General features: G+C 42.5%; 1 non-coding gene across 1 annotated transcript; it reads left to right on the top strand.

Annotated features, from left to right (window-relative positions):
* The first annotated feature begins 1,994 nt into the window (after positions 1 to 1,994).
* TRNAI-AAU (transfer RNA isoleucine (anticodon AAU)) lies at positions 1,995 to 2,068 on the top strand. The gene has a single exon. It is a non-coding gene; the product is annotated as a tRNA-Ile (tRNA).
* Positions 2,069 to 6,000: the final 3,932 nt, after the last annotated feature.

Below are 6,000 nucleotides of genomic sequence, written 5' to 3'. Positions count from 1 at the left end.
GAGATGCTGTCTAAAAAAAGAAAAAAGCCTGTGCGATCCCCCAAATTGATTGTCATGTACATATATATTTTTGTTGTTGTTGCAGGTAAGTAGGCTATGGAAAACTTAAAATAATTTTAAGCATTAAACTATTACATTATTCAAAATTTATAATCTTCAACGTATTCAAGAATGATGCAACACTTTAATTTTTAAAAATGTCAATAATTATAATACAAAGATAAACATCTGCTTAATCTTAAGATACATATTAATTTGTCAAGAATGTGTATGGGGAGGACATAGTTTTAAAAAATTGGGGAGGACGGTGGGTAACAATATTTTGAAGCCTAAGGGCCCAGCTTGGCTAACGACTAAGCTCTGTTAAATCTTCAGTTTTTATCTCGTGTCTATTGGAAACAGCCTCCAAATCCAAAGAGGGCCACTCAGACCAGATATTACAACACGGCCTCCCTCGAATTCTTGGAAGTTTTCCTAGATACTCAGCAGGGTCATGGAGGCTAGCGGTATCGTCCTTGTCCTCAAAATAGAAATCCGAGAAACCTCCAAGTGGCCGGAAAATTTAGAGCACTTGCTCGTGGATGCCATTGTCACTCCAGAAATGGTCTGAATTCCTCTTTCCACTCGAAATTTATTTGCTGGGCACCAAACTAGAGCCGGACACCAAACTAGAGCTGAGCCAGACTCTTAATTCCTGGGAAATTGTCCAGGAAAAAGAGCTGCCTGTTTGGGATCTTTGCGAGGGCTCTAGGGCGCAGACTTGTCTATTTCAACACATGCATACCTGAACCAACTCAACCCTGTTTGCATCGCCAGTGTGTTCCCTGTCTGAAAAGAACTGGGCGCTGACCTTGTTGAACTTGAGAACCCTTAGGCTGCCCGAGGCGCAGCGATCGTGTACCAGGAACCATAGCCGCGCCCGGACAGGAAGAGGCGCCGAAGCCCGGCTGAGTGGAAGTCCTTAGTCTTCCAACAGCCATAGCGGCGGGAACTGGAAGAGAAAAGGTACGCACGAAGTCCTTTGTTGGAGAACGGAGACCTCCGAGCTGTTATTAAAGCACAGCTTTCTCCACCATCTTCCCATTCCACCACCAATGAGGAGGTAAATTGATTTCTGTTGAAAATATTGTTTTTTGGGGGGAAGACGTTGAGACTCCTGATGACATTTGCCTGACGCCTAGAGGATCCTCGTGCTCCACTTCAAAGAATTGAAGTCTTGATAATCAGCAGAAATGACCTCTGCACACCTTTTCCCCATTCATTAAACTATCGAGCAGCCTACCATGCTGTGCGGGCACCCGAGATACCAGGAGAATGAAGAGCAAGACAGCACAAAGAGTAACACAAGCAGTTAATTATAATAACGCGTAGTGGAGCATCAGACATACCACCGGGCGTTTTGAGGGGGCCAGAAAGAAGGAGTACCTCCCCAGTCCTTATGAACCCGCGAGGCATATCTGCCGGAGATTTTCTTCCTTCCAGTATGGAGCGGATTCCTCATGCCGCGAGCCAAATCCACCAGCCATTCCGCGTGGTGAGTCAATTTCATAATCAAACCATTTGGATGGAAAACTCAGAACGACCAGCTTCTGCTTCCAGATCGTCCCCCGGGTCTCTGGACCCTTCCCAGGGTCAGAAGGAAGGAAGCCCCTCTCGTGAATGGTTCTCTGTAGTATTTTCTCCGGTCGGAATAGGTGAGTTTGAGAAAATCTCATTTCCCACGGGAGAGGCGAAGTTCCTTTCTGCTGGAGGTAGAGTTTTTGGCCTTGTCCTTGTTTTTGTTTTTGTTTTCCTTCTTCCCTGCGGGAGTGCAGGAAGGGAAAATGCAAAACACCAACAGAAGTTTGAAGAAACAATATTACGTAGTCGCAATTAAAATTATTTTAAAAGACATCCCTTTGAAGAGAGGAAAAGAATTTCCTTTAGTTTTAAGAAACACAAAAACAACAAACATTTTGCTTTTTTAAAACTAAAAGAACAACTGTTTTCCAGACGGCCGGTTAGCTCAGTTGGTTAGAGCGTGGTGCTAATAACGCCAAGGTCGCGGGTTCGATCCCCGTACGGGCCACAGGGGTTGTCACCTTTTCTCTCTAATTTTGCGGCAGTCAGTTCACATCCAGCTACACATTGGAAATAACATCCTCCTCAACTTAAAGTAGGAATTAAATGTTGATGTCATTTCTTCTTCAGCAGTGACACCTACCCATTTCAGTCTTGCATTCCTCTAAAGGAGCTTGGGAAAGAAAAAAGAAAATCTTATGGAACAAGTGACATGACGCCCTAAGACAGAATTTTTAGTGAAGAAAATGAGGGTGTTAGAGTGGGGGATAGCACTGGGGTTGGATGTGTGTCTGATGCCCGCTGTCCATCTGAACTCCATGATTTTTTGGTCCCTTTCTCAGGATCCAGCCTATCGAGTCCGCTTGTGCCTGTCACGTGCTTCCTCTACCTGATGGTCTCCTCATCTCTGGCGCTATCTTTTGAACACTGTTGAAATTGACATTTTTTATTAAGATAACCACAATGGGAAACAATGCATACATATTTTGCTTTCCTTTTTTTTCATATTAAATTCTCAGTCTGTTCTCATCAGAATTTTCGTCTTTGAGGACATAATTTTTTTCTTTTTTCTTCTAGATCACCAGGTCTCAGAATGGCTCTGAAGACAGAGTAGGCATTTGGTAAATATTTGTGGAGTGACTGTTGAAGACTCGCCATTAGTGTGTGTTTTCAAACATTGGAATTTTGTTTGCCCACTCTGACTGATAAACATATATAAAGGAGCAAAAGCCTGCCAAGGTCTACATTTACAGCAAAACAAAGTGGTTGTAAAGATTATATCATTTTATAGAATACACAGAATTACAGATGTGAAAAATAAATGGTAAAAATAATCCCAGCAAGAAACGAAACTTATACATTTCAGATTTGACAAAGGGGCATTTTCAAAGGATGACGAAACCACCGCTCGATCCTTTAAAAAGACAAATCAAAGCTCATTCAAGGGAGAGCTATATTGTAAAACACAGTCCCTGAAAACAGAACAGATGGCTGATCTTTTTTTCATTAGGTTGATATAATCTATGGGAGCATGGTTACTTGTAAGAGACTGCCATTGTCTGGTCGGCACTCAGAGGTATGTTTATTGGAGTGAGTCCATCCATGATCAGCTCACTTTCGGAAGCCAGGAGCAGACACTGATCGGTTTTCCAAAGTGTGCTCACAGAAGCGATTGTTACTGACAGATTGAACTGATTGAAAACCAGTTCTGGGCCGGGCGCTGTGGCTCACGCCTGTAACCCCAGCACTTGGGGAGGCTGAGGCGGGCGGATCACCTGAGGTCGGGAGTTGAAGACCAGCCTGACCAACATGGAGAAACCCCATCCCTACTAAAAATACAAAATTAGCTGGGCGTGGTGGCGCATGCCTGTAATCCCAGCTACTCGCGAGGCTGAGGCAGGAGAATCGCTTGAACCCGGGAGGCGGAGGTTATGGTGCGCCGAGATCGCGCCATTGCACTCCAGCCTGGGCAACAAGAGCAAAACTCCGTCCCAAAACAAACAAACCAACCCCAACTATGCTCCCTTCCCTTTATCCATGCTGTTCTTCAGGTGACCTTGTAGTGCCGTTCCACTCTTTCTTTAAGCTGAGCATCATGACTTTGGGGATATTAGCAAATACGACAAAGAAGATTTTTTTTTTTTTTTTTTTTTTTTTTTTTGAGACGGAGTCTCGCTCTGTCGTCAGGCTGGAGTGCAGTGGCGCGATCTCGGCTCACTGCAAGCTCTGCCTCCTGGGTTCACGCCATTCTCCTACCTCAGCCTCCGGAGTAGCTGGGACTACAGGCGCCCGCCACCACGCCCGGCTAATTTTTTGTATTTTTAGTAGAGGCGGGGTTTCACCGTGTTAGCCAGGATGGTCCTGACCTCGTGATCCGGCCGCCTCGGCCTCCCAAAGTGCTAGGATTACAGGCGTGAGCCACCACGCACAGCCCCGACAAAGAAGATTCTCGAGTAAGCCCTTTGCTCTTTCTGCTTGCTTGGTTTTTTTTTTTTCTTGTTTTTAAATAGCCTTTATTTTTTAGAGCAGTTTTAGGTTCACAGCAAAATTGGATGAAAGAGTACAGGGAGAGTTTTCATATATACCCTGCCTAATTCTCCTCCTCAACCTCCCCACTATCAACAAGCCACACTGGAGTGGCACATTTGTACATATGAATCTGCATAGACACATCATTATCACCCAAAATCCATAGTTTACATTAGGGTTCACTCTTGGGGTTGTACATTCTATGAGTTTGGAAAAATATATAATGCAATATGGAGATTGATGATTATTGTGCCCCAGCTGGGACACAAACTGTCTGGTCAATCCCAACCTATCAGCCATGAACTAGTGAGCTAAATAGATCTGATTTTTTTTAAGCTACTGAGGTGGTTTATTAAGAAGTATATTTGTAGCAATAGATAACTGATATGTACACTAAAATATTCATTCTACATCAGCAAAGTTAGCTTTTTTGCTATGATTCTAATACATAAGTTAAACACATCAAGATTTTTGTGGGCACGATTTCCTGTGTTTGGAATGACTACCTAGATATCCCCATAGCTAATTCATTTTCTTTCTTAATATTTTTGCTCAAATATAACATTTACTCCATTTAGAAATTAAAAATAAAAACTCAACCCTAATGTCCATCCTTGATTAATTTTTCTCTTTAGCATTTGTCATCACATCATGTATTTTATATACACTTTTTTTTTTTTTTTTTTTTTGAGATGGAGTCTCACTGTCGCCCAGGCTGGAGTGCATTGGCAAGATCTTGGCTCACTGCAACCTCTGCTTCCTGGGTTCAAGCGATTCTCCTGCCTCAGCCTCCTCAGTAGCTGGGATTACAGGTGCCTGCCACTGCGCCCAGCTAATTTTTGTATTTTTAGTAGAGATGGGGTTTCACCATCTTGGCCAGGCTGGTCTTGAACTCCTGACCTCGTGATCCACCTGCCTCAGCCTCCCAAAGTGTTGGGATTACAGGTGTGAGCCACCATGCCTGGCCTATGCTTTACTTTTTTAAAAAAGCATGTTAACCTTGCCATTAGAAAGGAAAGATTTCTTTTTATTTTGTTCATTGGTGTTACCCCAGTGCTTAGTACAGTATGTGACACATAGTATACATTTAGTAAATACTTACTGTGAATGAATGAGTGATTAAATTCTTTGTCTAAAGAAAAGAGGACACATGCTTGAAGAGAGGTTGCCAGAGAGGAGCAAAGATTACCTTAGGTCTGGGACTTCAGATACGTTGTGTCATTAGAACTGGAATGACCCATTTTCCTTTTCTGAAAGTTCATGGCAGGACCTACTTGGTGTAAGCTCCCTCCTTCCATCTCCTTTCCGTCCTTCTAATATCTGGAAGCTAGGTGTAATTGGAGTTATCCACACTGGGTTTTAGCAATAAGGTCATCTATACTCCAGCTCAAAGTATCTCTTAATTTAATAAGATCTGTAGAAAGTATAGATTATCTCAACCCCCACTGAAGGGCAGTAATTCATTGATCTATATTCTATCAATTGGGGAGGAATGTGAATCAGTAATTCTTTCAGTGTCATCTTCTCTTTGAATCTATTATGTCTGTCTACTATCTGATTATCTTTAGTCTTTCCAGTTTCAATGCACCCTTTAAGAATCCATGTGGACTACCTATGTAAATACTTGAATCCCTTTTGGGAAGAGCTTTTATTTTTATTTATTTATTTTTCTTAACTGAAGGTCTCATAGGTCTTCTCACACATTACTTGACAGCTAATGGATTAACTGCTTTTAAAAAGGCAATTACATATGGCCTGAGCTTGAGAGTCAGCATTACATGTAAGAAAATATGGACACTTCTGAAGAATATAGATCGTTTTTGTGATAGGAGGTGGAATGTGATGTGATGTGATGTGGAGGTGGAACAGTGTCCATTAAATGACACCAATGACATGGCAAACTAGTGGATT

The sequence above is a fragment of the Pongo pygmaeus genome, chromosome 5 (genome assembly GCF_028885625.2).
Source record: "Pongo pygmaeus isolate AG05252 chromosome 5, NHGRI_mPonPyg2-v2.0_pri, whole genome shotgun sequence".
NCBI classification, from domain to species: Eukaryota; Metazoa; Chordata; class Mammalia; order Primates; family Hominidae; genus Pongo; species Pongo pygmaeus.
The sequence above is the reverse complement of the archived record's forward strand: the minus strand, read 5'-3'. Positions and strand labels throughout refer to the sequence as shown.